Source organism: Tiliqua scincoides, chromosome 3 (assembly GCF_035046505.1).
Source record: "Tiliqua scincoides isolate rTilSci1 chromosome 3, rTilSci1.hap2, whole genome shotgun sequence".
NCBI classification, from domain to species: domain Eukaryota; kingdom Metazoa; phylum Chordata; class Lepidosauria; order Squamata; family Scincidae; genus Tiliqua; species Tiliqua scincoides.
Genome location: NC_089823.1, coordinates 199,481,673 through 199,494,301, shown reverse-complemented (window position 1 = coordinate 199,494,301; position 12,629 = coordinate 199,481,673). Strand labels below are relative to the sequence as shown.

The following is a 12,629-nucleotide window of genomic DNA, read 5'->3' as shown; positions in this document are numbered from 1 at the left end:
GGAAATTCTACAATGCAGTGAGAACTGGGTACACAATTCTCACTGCAGCAGTTAATACAGCTGAAGAAACAAACCTATGCTTAGTGGAAGAGGATGGTCACTTCTGCTTCCAGAGAAAGCTCTAGCTATGTGCAATCCTCACCCACATATAGTATCCCTGGACTGTAGCCAAAGAAATCAGATTACTATTTACATGGTTCTATATGGATGCAGGACAAAATACCATGAATCATTTTAATCAGAAATATCAGTGTCACTTAAAATATTAATAAATCAAATCAATTGATAAAACAAATCAATACTTTGGTTAGAGTGCCCTGGATGCAAAAGTACAAAGAGTCATGAATTACCTGTACCATCTTGCCAAGGCCTATTACAACTATGCGGTTAACATCAATAACCTAGGTAGATTTCCTATGGACATTGACTGGTTCCTTTTCCATTCTCTTGTACAAAACTAAGTAGAATTAAACTAAAAAATAAATGAATAAAAAAATGTAGGATACGAATTTGGAACTTCAAAAGAGCATCTTTGATGTGATTGTGACACACATACACACACGCACATCCAACAGACTAAAAACCTACCAAGAAAGCCAACATCTGTCAGACGGGAATGTAGTTTGGCAGAGCACAGGCAAATTGGGCACTTTCTTACAATCACAGGCAGAGAAAAGCACAGAACTTTATGAAGTTAGCCCATGGCAATTCAAAGCACAGACTGACAAACTCTTACAAACAATGCCTGATTTCTGTCTCTATGTACGTGCCTGGTGTCTTCAAAGTTCATAGGCTTCTACTCACTCAAAACAAGAGCTACCACAGTGATGGGAAATCTTTGCAGAAAACAAATGTGTAAACTAGAGCTGCCTTCAGTTAAGTTTCTCCAAACCTGTTGGATTTCAGTGGGAGTTGGATGTCCAACTGCTAATACTTGCACCACTGGGAAAAACTGCTCAAACCAGCTTACAAAATAGCAGCAGCAGCAAAGGAGAAGTGTGTCTAATCAGTGTTTATGGGTAGGGCCGCCATCTACTTTGAGCATTGCAGTGATAGCACATGTTCCAAGGAAGAGCATCTTGAAAGAAGCTGGAACCACAAGGTACTTCCTCACATTTTCAACCAAAATTTGAAAATTGCAATAGTGATGCCTACATAATGAATCCGAAGTACTCCAAACAAAACAAAACCAGGACAAGTCAAGAGTTGCCATTTCTCTGAACATGATTCAGTAAGCAGGAGAAAAGGGGAAGATAGTGAAATTCAAATCCACACATTTGGGCTGGGCCCGCAATCCTATGCATAAGTTAGCCCCACCAAGTTTGATGGGACTCTCAGTGTACAGTGGGTCCTCCTTATCCATGGGCTTGGCATCCGCAGATACACATAATCCATGGATAAATTTGAACTTACAATAAAGTGGTTTCCGATCGCATCTGGGAAGGCCCATGGCCCACTCCATGCACATTCTGCAGCTTCAAAACACCTCTTAGATATGACTGGAAGTCGTGGACACAGACCATAAGAGGATCTCAGTCAGGTCCAGGAAGCCTTCGGAAGATACTGGGAGAGTGCCATGACCTCTTGAGAGTCCGGTTTAGCCCCCAGCTCGCATGGTACTGCAAACCCAACCCCCCCCCCCAATTTTCATTATTTGTGGATTTCAGTATCTGCATCGGGTCATGGAACAGATCTCCCATGGATACCAAGGGCCCACTGTACAGGCTGGCAAACTTAGCGGCTGTAGCATAACACTGCCTGGGGCTGCAATCCTATTCACCCTTTCTTGGGAGTAAGCCTCATTGAAAGTAATGGAACTTGCTTCTGAGTAGATATGCATAGGATTGTGTGGTGCATCAGGTACAGATAGCGTTATGACACCAGGTTGGGTCTGGTCTTGGCAAATAAAGTACAGGTAGCTGAACTTTGAATGGTGATTATGTGTACTGGATCCAGTACTGGATTATGGTAACTGATTTATTGTGTCCAAAACTAGGGCAAGCTATGTTTTCCACCAGCAGATACTGGGGATGTTCAGACTTGTCCCCTGTGATAAACATTGAATATTCATACCACCATTACTTCAAGGTTGCTGAGATAAGATTAGTAAGAAAGCAACACACTTGCACTGTCACTGAAGAAAGAGCACATTAGCACAAGTGGCCACTACCTAACCTGTAAAACAAGCAAACCATAAGTAAAGAACACCAAGCAACAAAATATAATCAAAGAAACATATTAACCCTACTATATTTTCACTATTTAATCCAATTTTAGAGTATTTAAGTAGGCAGAACAATGATTAACAGATAGAGGTGTTTGAAAATGGTGTTGTTATTTTACTCTCAAGTAAGCCTACTGTTCAGTATTACTTGGGCTGTAATTCTATCTTACACACCAGAAAAAACACCTCTAGCAACAGATTCAGCACACTGCAAACAGGAAGAGCCACAATAGTTCTCCTTACTATCACAGCGATTAGTATACTTACATATAGTTTAACATACTGTCTCCATTGTATTAATATCTAGACTGCATGTCCCTTGGGGCAGGGGTTGCTTTTTCACTCTTTGTAAAATGCTATGCATATAGATGACACTATACCAGCGGTTCTCAAACTCCTATGGAGGAATTGGGAGCTACTTAAGTGTTTGCAGGGGTGGGGTAATAGCAGTGATGCAATCCCAGGACTGCACAGCTGCCAGGGTCAGAAGGGGGGTTACTTACAGAAGTCAGTGCCTGCTTCTGAGGGGGGGGGGGTTGCAGGGAGCCCCGTGGATGCCTCTGCAGGGGCCCTCAAGTCTGTGATAAAAATAACAATCAGAAACCACTTCTGTTTTTAGGATCAAAAACCAGAAGTGGTTTCCTATAGTTGTTTTTACTCAGTCGGAGGCTTGGGGACCTCTGTGGAAGCATCCACAGGGCTTCCTGCACCCCCTCCCCCCGGAAACTGGCGCCGACTTCTTTAAGTGAATCTCCCCCTTCTGGCCTGGGCAGTGGCACAATCCTGGGGATCGCGCCATTGCCCCATCCTGCACCTTAAGGGACCAGAAAGGAGTGCTTCCCTGGCTGGTGAGTCGTGACTACCAGTTTGGGAACCAATGCACTATACAGATAAATGAATAGGTTTCTGGTGTTGTTGATTTGCAGCAAAAGGATGATTTTATGATGTCTTCTTACTGTCTTCCGTCATTTTTAAAAATGTATTTTTACTGACTCCATACCACCTTTGCTGAAAAGACATCTACAAGTTTTTAGAATAAAATAAGACTAAATCATAGAAGTCCCACCCTTCTTCATGCTTGATCTGGGCCCCCACACTGAAGATACAGTAGCAGTTTTTCTGGTTCCATCTCCATTTTTCAGAAATTTCCACAAGCTGTGTACACATTTATGTTGTTCTAAGTTTTGCTCCAGGAAGGCTAGGCTCAAGAAGAGATGTTTGGGCGCTGTAACCTGATTTAGTGCCTGCCTGACAGGAATGTAATCTTGTAGCACAGCTGCTAGTTTCATCGTGCCCACAGAAGCTGCATAGATTTGCATAGCAGTTAACACCAGAGATTCTAGGCAAAGTATTTATGAACACATACACACACATATACACTCACAAAAGCCCTCTGCAGAGAACTACTGCTTCATTGGTACAGGAAATATGAGCGAGTGTCCACAAGAGTTCATGCCAGGTCATAAGTGGAAGTTGCTAGCAAACCAGTGAAGAGTCTCTGATTTACTAGCTATGTGTTCCCTAGTAATAAAATCATGACCTATATGTCAAGGGCTATTAAATTAAAGGGCTATGTCAATTAAAAACTTTTTAATTTTTTTTAACTGATCAACTAATTTATACAGCTTTTGGGGGAGAATACACACCCACCCACCATGAGGCAACATACCAAGACTGGTGGCAGCAAAGAGTAAGACCGAAGAAGTGGGACAGTGGGTGGAATGAAGGCAGAGTCACAAACAAGTACAGACAGTGCATGAGAGTGCCTTCAATGAGGTAGGAACAACATAGTCATTCAATCAACCTGGGTCACCAAGCATGTTTGCCAGTTTAGGCTGGGTTAAGCAGAAGCCTTGCCTCACCCTTCTCATCTCACAGTGTTCCAGCAAGTTCAGTTCCTTCTTCAGGTGATCTAAAGAAGGAAAAGGGATGGGATGGGAAGGAAAAGGGATGGCTTATGGGATCATCTTTGTTTCTCTCCACTTATTAAATCTCTCTGTCCACAGCCAGTGTGCTGCTTTCCTACACTTTAGCTTTCTAAGGTTGCACTTACCTATCTGCTTACCTGGGAGCAAGTTCTGTTAAACCTAGTGGAACTTACTTCCAAGTAAACAAGCACAGGATTGCAGTGCCAGTTAAATAGCTATCTAACAGGGAATTTAAGAAACCAAGACTCATGATAAGCAGACCTTCATCCTTGTAAGTAAAAATGCAATGACAAAGGAAAGGCTGAATGGCAAGATGACCGCTTGCACCATGCGACAGATTAATTGCCAGGGCAGGCAACTAAATGGTTAATGTGAGAAGAAATATCTGTAGCGGTACATAAATGTTGATGTCGTCTGGATGCACTCAAATGATAGAACAAGTCGTTGAAAAATTAACTGGCTAACACTTCTTCCACACTTAGAAATCCTGCAGGAATACAAAGATACTTGAGGGTAATGCAGCCAAATCAAAAGAATAGCTATTCTGCATCCAGAAAGGGAAAACCTGTTTAAAGGTTTGCTGCAAAGAAAAAAAATTAAGAAGTGGTATCAGTAAAGGGGGTGAAGGTAAAAGGAACTTGGCTGTGATCTGCTCTACAGGATTCTGTAGAGAGTGCATTCAAAAGGAAAGTTATAGCTATCAGGGAAGCAAGACCAGGACACAGCTGCTGTTCTGGATGCTACCATCACAGGAAACTGGTTTTATGCTGGATAAGGATATAGCATTAGATAACCTAAGATGAAAGGAAACAAGGAAGGGAAAGGTACTACTGTTTATTAAGACAATTGATTCAAGTGGAAAAGGAACACTTCAGAACTTTGCTATACAAGAAAACTTGCATACAGTGCTCTTAACATGTTCAGGAAGCTAAAAAATGCTTCACTAAAGAAGAGGCTAAACAGGCATCAGGCTACATGAAGAATAGAAAAGGAAGAGACTATGGCAGACTGGGGAGCTAGAGAAATAGCCATACATCATTTGGAATGGCCAAGATTCTGAAAGAGGAAGAAATGTTAACAGATGAACAATTCTAATGTCACTTTTTCCTACTCACATCTAAGGTGCATGAGATAAGGAACAAATACACGAAGCATTCGTATGAGAAAGTAGGCCTAGTTCAGAGAGAAAATCAACTGAACCATAGATGAACAAATCCCAACAGAACTTAAGGTTTGTGTTCACCCCCTACTGTCTTCTCCTTGCATGAGAAAGTGAACAATTTCACTTTAGACAAAAACAGTCACAGTACGTACAACCTCAGGAAACTGTGGTTTGTTCTAACTCTAGTTAGTTAAAACAAACTACACTGTATTGGCAACCTTCAGTCTCGAAAGACTATGGTATCGCGCTCTGAAAGGTGGTTCTGGCACAGCGTCTAGTGTGGCTGAAAAGGCCAATCTGGGAGTGACAATCCCTTCCACACCGGGAGCAAGTGCAGTCTGTCCCTGGTCTGTCTCCCTGGCTATGGGCCTTCCTTCTTTGCCTCTTAGCCTCAGACTGTTGGCAAAGTGTCTCTTCAAACTGGGAAAGGCCATGCTGCACAGCCTGCCTCCAAGCGGGCCACTCAGAGGCCAGGGTTTCCCACTTGTTGAGGTCCATCCCTAAGGCCTTCAGATCCAATCAGACTGTAATTTGATATCATGGTTTGTTATCTAAGGAGTTGAGAGAACAAACCAGAATGTACTCAAGTTCATAAGTAATTAGAATTATTCAACAAGTGACTTTCACTCTCCTTCTCTCATGAAAAGAGGGAGTGCATGGCCTTGAGGCCCAGTGGGGCTCATTCACAATCAAAATCACGCTTTAGACAATTACCCTATGCACCAGGCATCTCTTTATTTTATTTTGCACATTTTTACCCTACTCTGTGTGCATGTGTCAGAGACTTATGCCTGTCATTCCAATTATCTACAGTGTTATTTTCTGCCCACTTTCCTATGCATATCTTGCACGGGTACACAAAATAATGTCACAGTTCCCTGTTGTAGGGCTCTAGCCTAAATTTAGTTAGTCATGATTAATTTCCTTAGTCATGGCTGAGTCTCACCAAAATCAAGTGGAATTACAGCCCACTCCTACACTGCCTGGTGTACAGAGCTGCAGCAGCACCAAAAATGGTTGCCGCGGTATCCTAAGCACACTGGGTAGCTGCCAGTGGCTCCTTGTGAGAAGGGGACATTTGTCCCCTTCTCCCAGGTAAGGAAAGTAGCGCTGCAATGGGGATACATGTTTCTGCAGCAGCTCTTGGGCTGGCACAGAATCAAGAGCTCCATAGCGGGCCGCGAGACCAAACACAGAACTCAGGATCTGGTGGAGCTAAGCTCCACCGGTCCTGCCCTGCTCCTGTCCCACTTCCTCCCTGGCAGCACACCTCCTCCATGTCCTCCCCCAACCTCCCCCTGCCCTGGAACACCTCCTCTTCACCTCCCCCCATGCCCCCACCTATCTCTTTGCTGGCACTGGCTGGTGCTAGGCTACCTCTGGTGCTGGGTCGGTGCTAAGGGCTCGCAAACATGCTTTATGGCATGTTTGTGAGCGGTGGTAGTAAGCTGGTGCTCACTGTTTAGGATTGGACCCTCAGTCATGCCTAACTAAACTCAGGATATAACCCATTTTTTCCATGTGAAAATACAACAAGACATAGTTAAGTCAGTTTCAAACATGTTTTGAAGAACAGTAAGGAAATTCTCAAAGTGTTTTTTTCCTCATGTTAAGGTTATGTTGACTTTGTATATCAATATCAAGGTAAGAATTATGTGAGGAAAGAAGCAACCTGGTTTCAATGAGGGCAAGTCACCACTGATTTCATTTGTATGACCCACCAGGAAGAAAGCCTGGTACCACTGGTCTGGGAGCAAAAAAAAAAGAGTTATGAAAAAGTCTTAGGTCTACAAATGAAGGCTACAGCTTGGTTCCATGGTTTGTAACACTTGGAACAGACAGCCAGTTTAAGCAACTACTGAAGTCACAATGAAAACATAACATGAGCAGATATTCATATTCTAATTAAACTAAGCATAAATATACATTAAACATAGTGGATTCAGATCACAGTTAATAAAAACCTTGCTGTCTTTAGTCATTCAATTTCTGTTTGTATACAGTAAAATACAAATGTCTTTTCTTTAAGACTGCAGTGATTTCACTGATCCATTTCTTATCAAGGTTCAGCAAAGAAACATTTACTGTCAAATGTATGCAAATACTGCCCCCAAAAAGCACAGAGTGTTGCAGGATGGGTTGAATTAAATCCAGGTGGAATCATAAAAGACAGGGTGGAGCAGGGAGAACTGCAGATTAAATCATTTAAATAAAGTTTGTCATTTTGAAATTCATGTATTTCCTGAACAAGCATTAAGACATATTGCTTTATAATTGAATATAGCCCTTATACAACCTAGGAATTGCAACTTAGAATCTTTGGTCATGCAAACCAGAGGTACTGAATTATGACCACTTAAAGGCAAGAACAGATTTCAACAGAGGCAAGAATATGAAGCAATATCACCTCCTTAAAAATTAAAGTTGCAATCCTATTCATTTTAATTTGGAACTCAGTCATTATGGAAGAAAAGAATATAAAATATAATGAACAAAACCAGTACAGTTTTACTTCCAAGTAATAGTCATGATTTCATTCATATTTCTATGCACAAGAACTTCCACTCATGCAAATCCACTTATATGAACAGAAAGATAACTTGGGATACAAACCATTGCATTTCACAATGAGATGAAGAGTCAAAATCTATGCTGTTTGACTAATACAGTATAGTAGTTCTAATTTGAGAAGTGAACACAAGTAGTTAGTAGGCATACAACAGCATTACAAGATTACCCATATGCTCCACAGATGATCCTAGTGACATAAAAAATGGAATACCCTGAATGCTAGCAACTGTGATGACTTGCTAATAATCAAGTGCAGTACAAAGCCCTCATAAATAAGATACACGTGTGCCATTTATAATGCTTAGCCTCAGAAGTCACAGATTTTCCCCCAATGGTTCTTGTTTGCATAGAAAAACAGCTTTTAACACCATGTATTTGATAGATGTTTATGATAAGAATTTTAAAATAACTACTCAGGCATTCATCTGAATGTCTAAAGGCGGGGGGGGGGGAGCAGGATGACTGACTCTGGTTCAGTATCCCAAGTACATTAGGTGTAATGTCTGAAGGACATGCACAAACAGTACACACACAGGCTCTGTTGAGACATTTGGGGATTCTATTTATTGAGAGTTTGCACAACTGAATGGACAAAGTGTATGTACAGTTCTACATGTGCAGGCTCTTTACAACAACAAGCCAAATACACTTGGGGGCAGGGCCAGCAATCATGAGTGGGTGTGATCCCACACATTCCAACAAATGTCTCAACAGTGTCAAACCATATAAACTTTAAAAGCCTATTTTTAATTGAAACATTTTAAAAGTTTTATATATTTTTAATTTTTAAAATGTGCAAGCTATGTGTTTATCCTGCCCAAAGACTTGCAAACTTCTGACAGAGGAGATTCTGAGTTACAACACCGACTCGACTAGAAGAATTGACACTGAATTAACATGCCAATTAATTCTTTGCTTCAGACTCCTCAGGTCACATAGCAAAAACTGAAATAGATAGCATTTCCTATCTCATCACTGAAAGATCCATTCAACTCCACTTTTGCAACATGAGCATGTTATCTCTGGCTTGTGCCTTGCCTACTGTTTTATTGGAAGATGGAAGAAGTAACCCCAGCTTCCTACTTTAGTAAGAATTCTGCATGATAATCCTTCTCTCCCAAATGTTTCCTTCACCAGAAAAGCCCAATAATAAATGCTAATAACAACAGCTAATCTTTGAAGGATTGCAGAATCCTGACATTTCATAGCCATACATCCAGTCTGTCCAATCCTGCAAAACTTACCCCACTTTCTAAACTCTCTTTTGTAATTATGAATGCCCACAACCCTGCCAACCAAGTCTGATGCTGTAATCGCTAGAGGGTGTCCGCCCCTGAAAACCAAACTAGATGGGGGTGGATTTTTTATGAAGTGGCAGAAACATATATGCTTTAAGGATCACAAGCTAAGGTTATGTCAGCAGGGGGAGGATTGGATTTCCGGCGTTACAGAGGTCCGAGACAAGAAAATATGCCAAGATAATTTAGCTTCCATTTCGGGTACAGGGTAGCAAAGTAGCAAAGAGTATGGGTCACAACAAAGTAAGTTGCCCTAGATGTGGTTTGTGCCCATTCCTCTGACCTGGAACAGAAGATGCTCTCAGGGGCACAGGATACAGGTATTTGATACTGAGATTAAAATGAATACCAAGCTCAAGAGGGGGGTGGAAAAGGGTTCTGAATTTGGAGCATTCAGCGACGGGAAGCTTCAAATCTATTTTGCACTGAGATTTGCCATGTCAGAGGATGAACCATCATCACAAAAACCATGACCGGATAGGAAGCTGAAGGACAAGGATACAGTAGAACAACAAAGCTTAAAGCCTGCAGAACTGGGCATCTGCAAAAGGCTCATCAAGTAAGTTGGAAGAAGTACCAGAAACTTACAGGTATGTCTGGTCTGTATAAATGAATGAAACAGCAAAGAGGGACTAATACAGCTTCAAATTCTTGAGGAGAAAAGGGATAAGGAATAGAGGCTTTTCACATATTTTTCAAAATGGCCTCTAGCTAGGGACAGACTCCTGTGCTTGAGCACAAATAATTCCTATGAAAATAACAGAAGTATGCATGCACACTACATGTCTAGCCATGACTTAGATTTTCAATAGGATCAGCATTTTCAGAGACAAAGAGCAAATCATGTGCCATTTTAATCTATTTTAATTTAAATGGTTAGCTTTTTATTAATAGAAGCCATTATATATAATTAAAGGCACTACAAAAAAGGCTGAAACTGTACCCATGCAGTGTCGTGCTGATTATAACAAGCTCAAACAGAACAAGCGTTTCCAACACCAATTATCTGATGCCCTAGAACAGGGGTGTCCAAAGTTTTTGGCAGGAGGGCCACATCATCTCTCTGTCACTGTGGTGGGGGCCAGGGGGAAAAATTACATTTAAAATTTGAATAAATTTACATAGGTTTACATAAATGAATATATTAAAGATGCTTATATGAATGAATGAAGGTCTTGCAATAGCGCAAGGCCTATAAAAGGCCTTGCACAAAGCAAGGCCAGCCTTTCCTTTGCTGCCGCTGCTGCATCACAGATGTGAAACAACAAGCAGTGGAGGGAGCCCTCATCCCACAGCTCACACGAGAGGTCAAACAGTCACTCTCACGCTGAGAGCAGTTGCATTGGGCCATTGTGGGCTCCAACAAATCTCCAGAGGGCCAGAGGCTCATTGGAGACTGGAGGTTCCCTGAGGGCCGCATTGAGAGGCCTCGAGGGCCACAAGTGGCCCCAGGGCCAGGGTTTGGGCACCCCTGCCCTAGAACCAAAAGACCCAAACACCCAACACAGTGCTTCTAAGCAGCCTCACATTTCCATCATTTAGAAGTTTTAACTATAGTAGCCCCTGGACAGTAAATAATACTGGGAAAAACTGTCTGAGGATTTATTTCAAATACCTTTTCCTACCACTTATTTATAAAAGTTAAACTTAACATATTTTTAGGGTGGTCAGAGGTCCAAACACATTTAGATTAAAAGCTATGTAAAAATACAATTTAGATTAGAAGAGCCTTTGGGCTGGACCCGTCTGGCTGCTGCTGCTCTCTAGTGCCACATGCATCAGAAGAGCAACCATGATAACAGTGGAAGGAAGAGCAGATATGGCTGTGACACAGGCCAAGAAGACAATGCGGTACATACAATAAAGATAGCTGTCTCTGGTCTAATTCTTACAGCCAACAAATGAGGTGGCAAAATCTATCATAATCAGAGGTCTGGACTGAACTACTTCAGATTGCTGGCAAGGACACTTGATGGAATGCTGTTACACAAAAGAACAGACACCTACTCATACAACACTGAAGTGGTACAGCCCAGGCACAGGTTTACTGCATCAAGTGAACTAAGCCTCATTACATTGCCAGTTTAACTGTAAAAGAAGGACTTTTTTCCCCAAAGACTTGCCCCTTCCCCTTTTAACCCTGTCTCTCAGCTACACTCACTGCTATATCAGAAACACTGTGTAGAAAGTTGCTGTTGCATATCTCAAAATTGTTAAGCAATGGAGGGGCTGGAGGGGGCATACAGATCCACTTGTCCAGGGCTTTGCACCTTCTTAGGGATAGACCTGGTGGACAGAGTGGTGGTTATAGCAACAGGACTTGCTAAGCACTCACACTTTTGAGCAGAGGGTGATCAGATAAGGCTACCCTTCCAAAGTGTGTTTCTGGTAAGACCAATTGTACAGCCCGGATGGAAAATAGAAGAAAGGCGACGGCTAAGGCTTTATGCTACATGAGGTTTGCATTTTACATCTGGCTCTTTAACTTGGACTGTCCCTGGACTATATAGCAAAGCCTACTGTAAAGGTACATGCAAGTGTGTTCTTGTTTTTTTTTTAAACAAAATGGAACTAAAACACTAGAATATGACTAAATGAAAATGGCCTGAAAGCCTTATTTGATGCTATTTGGAACTGCATAAGCCATCTGATTAAAAACAGAATAGATTTCTTTTCCACTTACTACGAAGACATGGGGGGCAGCAAAATGATGCAATAGAACATGATCCTGTGTGCAATCTCATAGCTATGGACACTGTACCTTTCAGGTTTGATCTGAAGAAGCCCAGTCTTTCATTATTTGTATGTCAATGAGAAAATTGAACTCAACAACAAGGCAAGGCAATAGCAGCATTTCAACTGTCAAGTAACCAATCTTTGAAAAAAGTGCCTACCTTCCAGAAAGCCACAACTCATTCTACCTTGTCAACTGCCATCTCTTCTGTTCGACACCATTTCTAAAACCTAATATTGCCAATGCCCATTTTGACATTGCATGCATTTCAGACAGTATAAAACACCAAAATGGCTAGATCTCAACTTTCACTCCTATCTCCAGAGGACTATAACAGTGCTTTAACATGCATAGGATTCAGCAGTACATTTTAGCTCATTAACATGACAAAGCTGTCTTCCCTATCCTTCTCCCAGGTTTAACTTTCTAGCAATTCTACCCTCTGGGCCTCAATGCATCAGAAACTATCAGTCCTAAGTTACATAGATGCATTATGAGCATTTCAATTTTTTCTCATGAAAACATATTGCAAAGAAGGAAACTCATAGCAGATGCTAGGAGCTTTAAATAAAAATTTTAAAAGGAATTTGGCTATTAGCAAGAAGCCAGTTTGGACATTTGAGCAATTGGTCCCCAATGAAGTAAGTCCAGTTATTTGGACCAGTAATCCTGGAAGATCTCAGAGTTTTAACCTAGAACGAAAAAAATCTCA

At 41.5% G+C, this 12,629-nt stretch overlaps 1 protein-coding gene across 3 annotated transcripts in view; it reads right to left on the bottom strand.

The window, feature by feature from the left end:
- The window catches only part of HDLBP (high density lipoprotein binding protein), a 69,473-nt gene that overhangs the window by 36,518 nt on the left and 20,326 nt on the right, over positions 1-12,629 (bottom strand). The gene's annotated exons all lie outside the window — the stretch shown is intronic.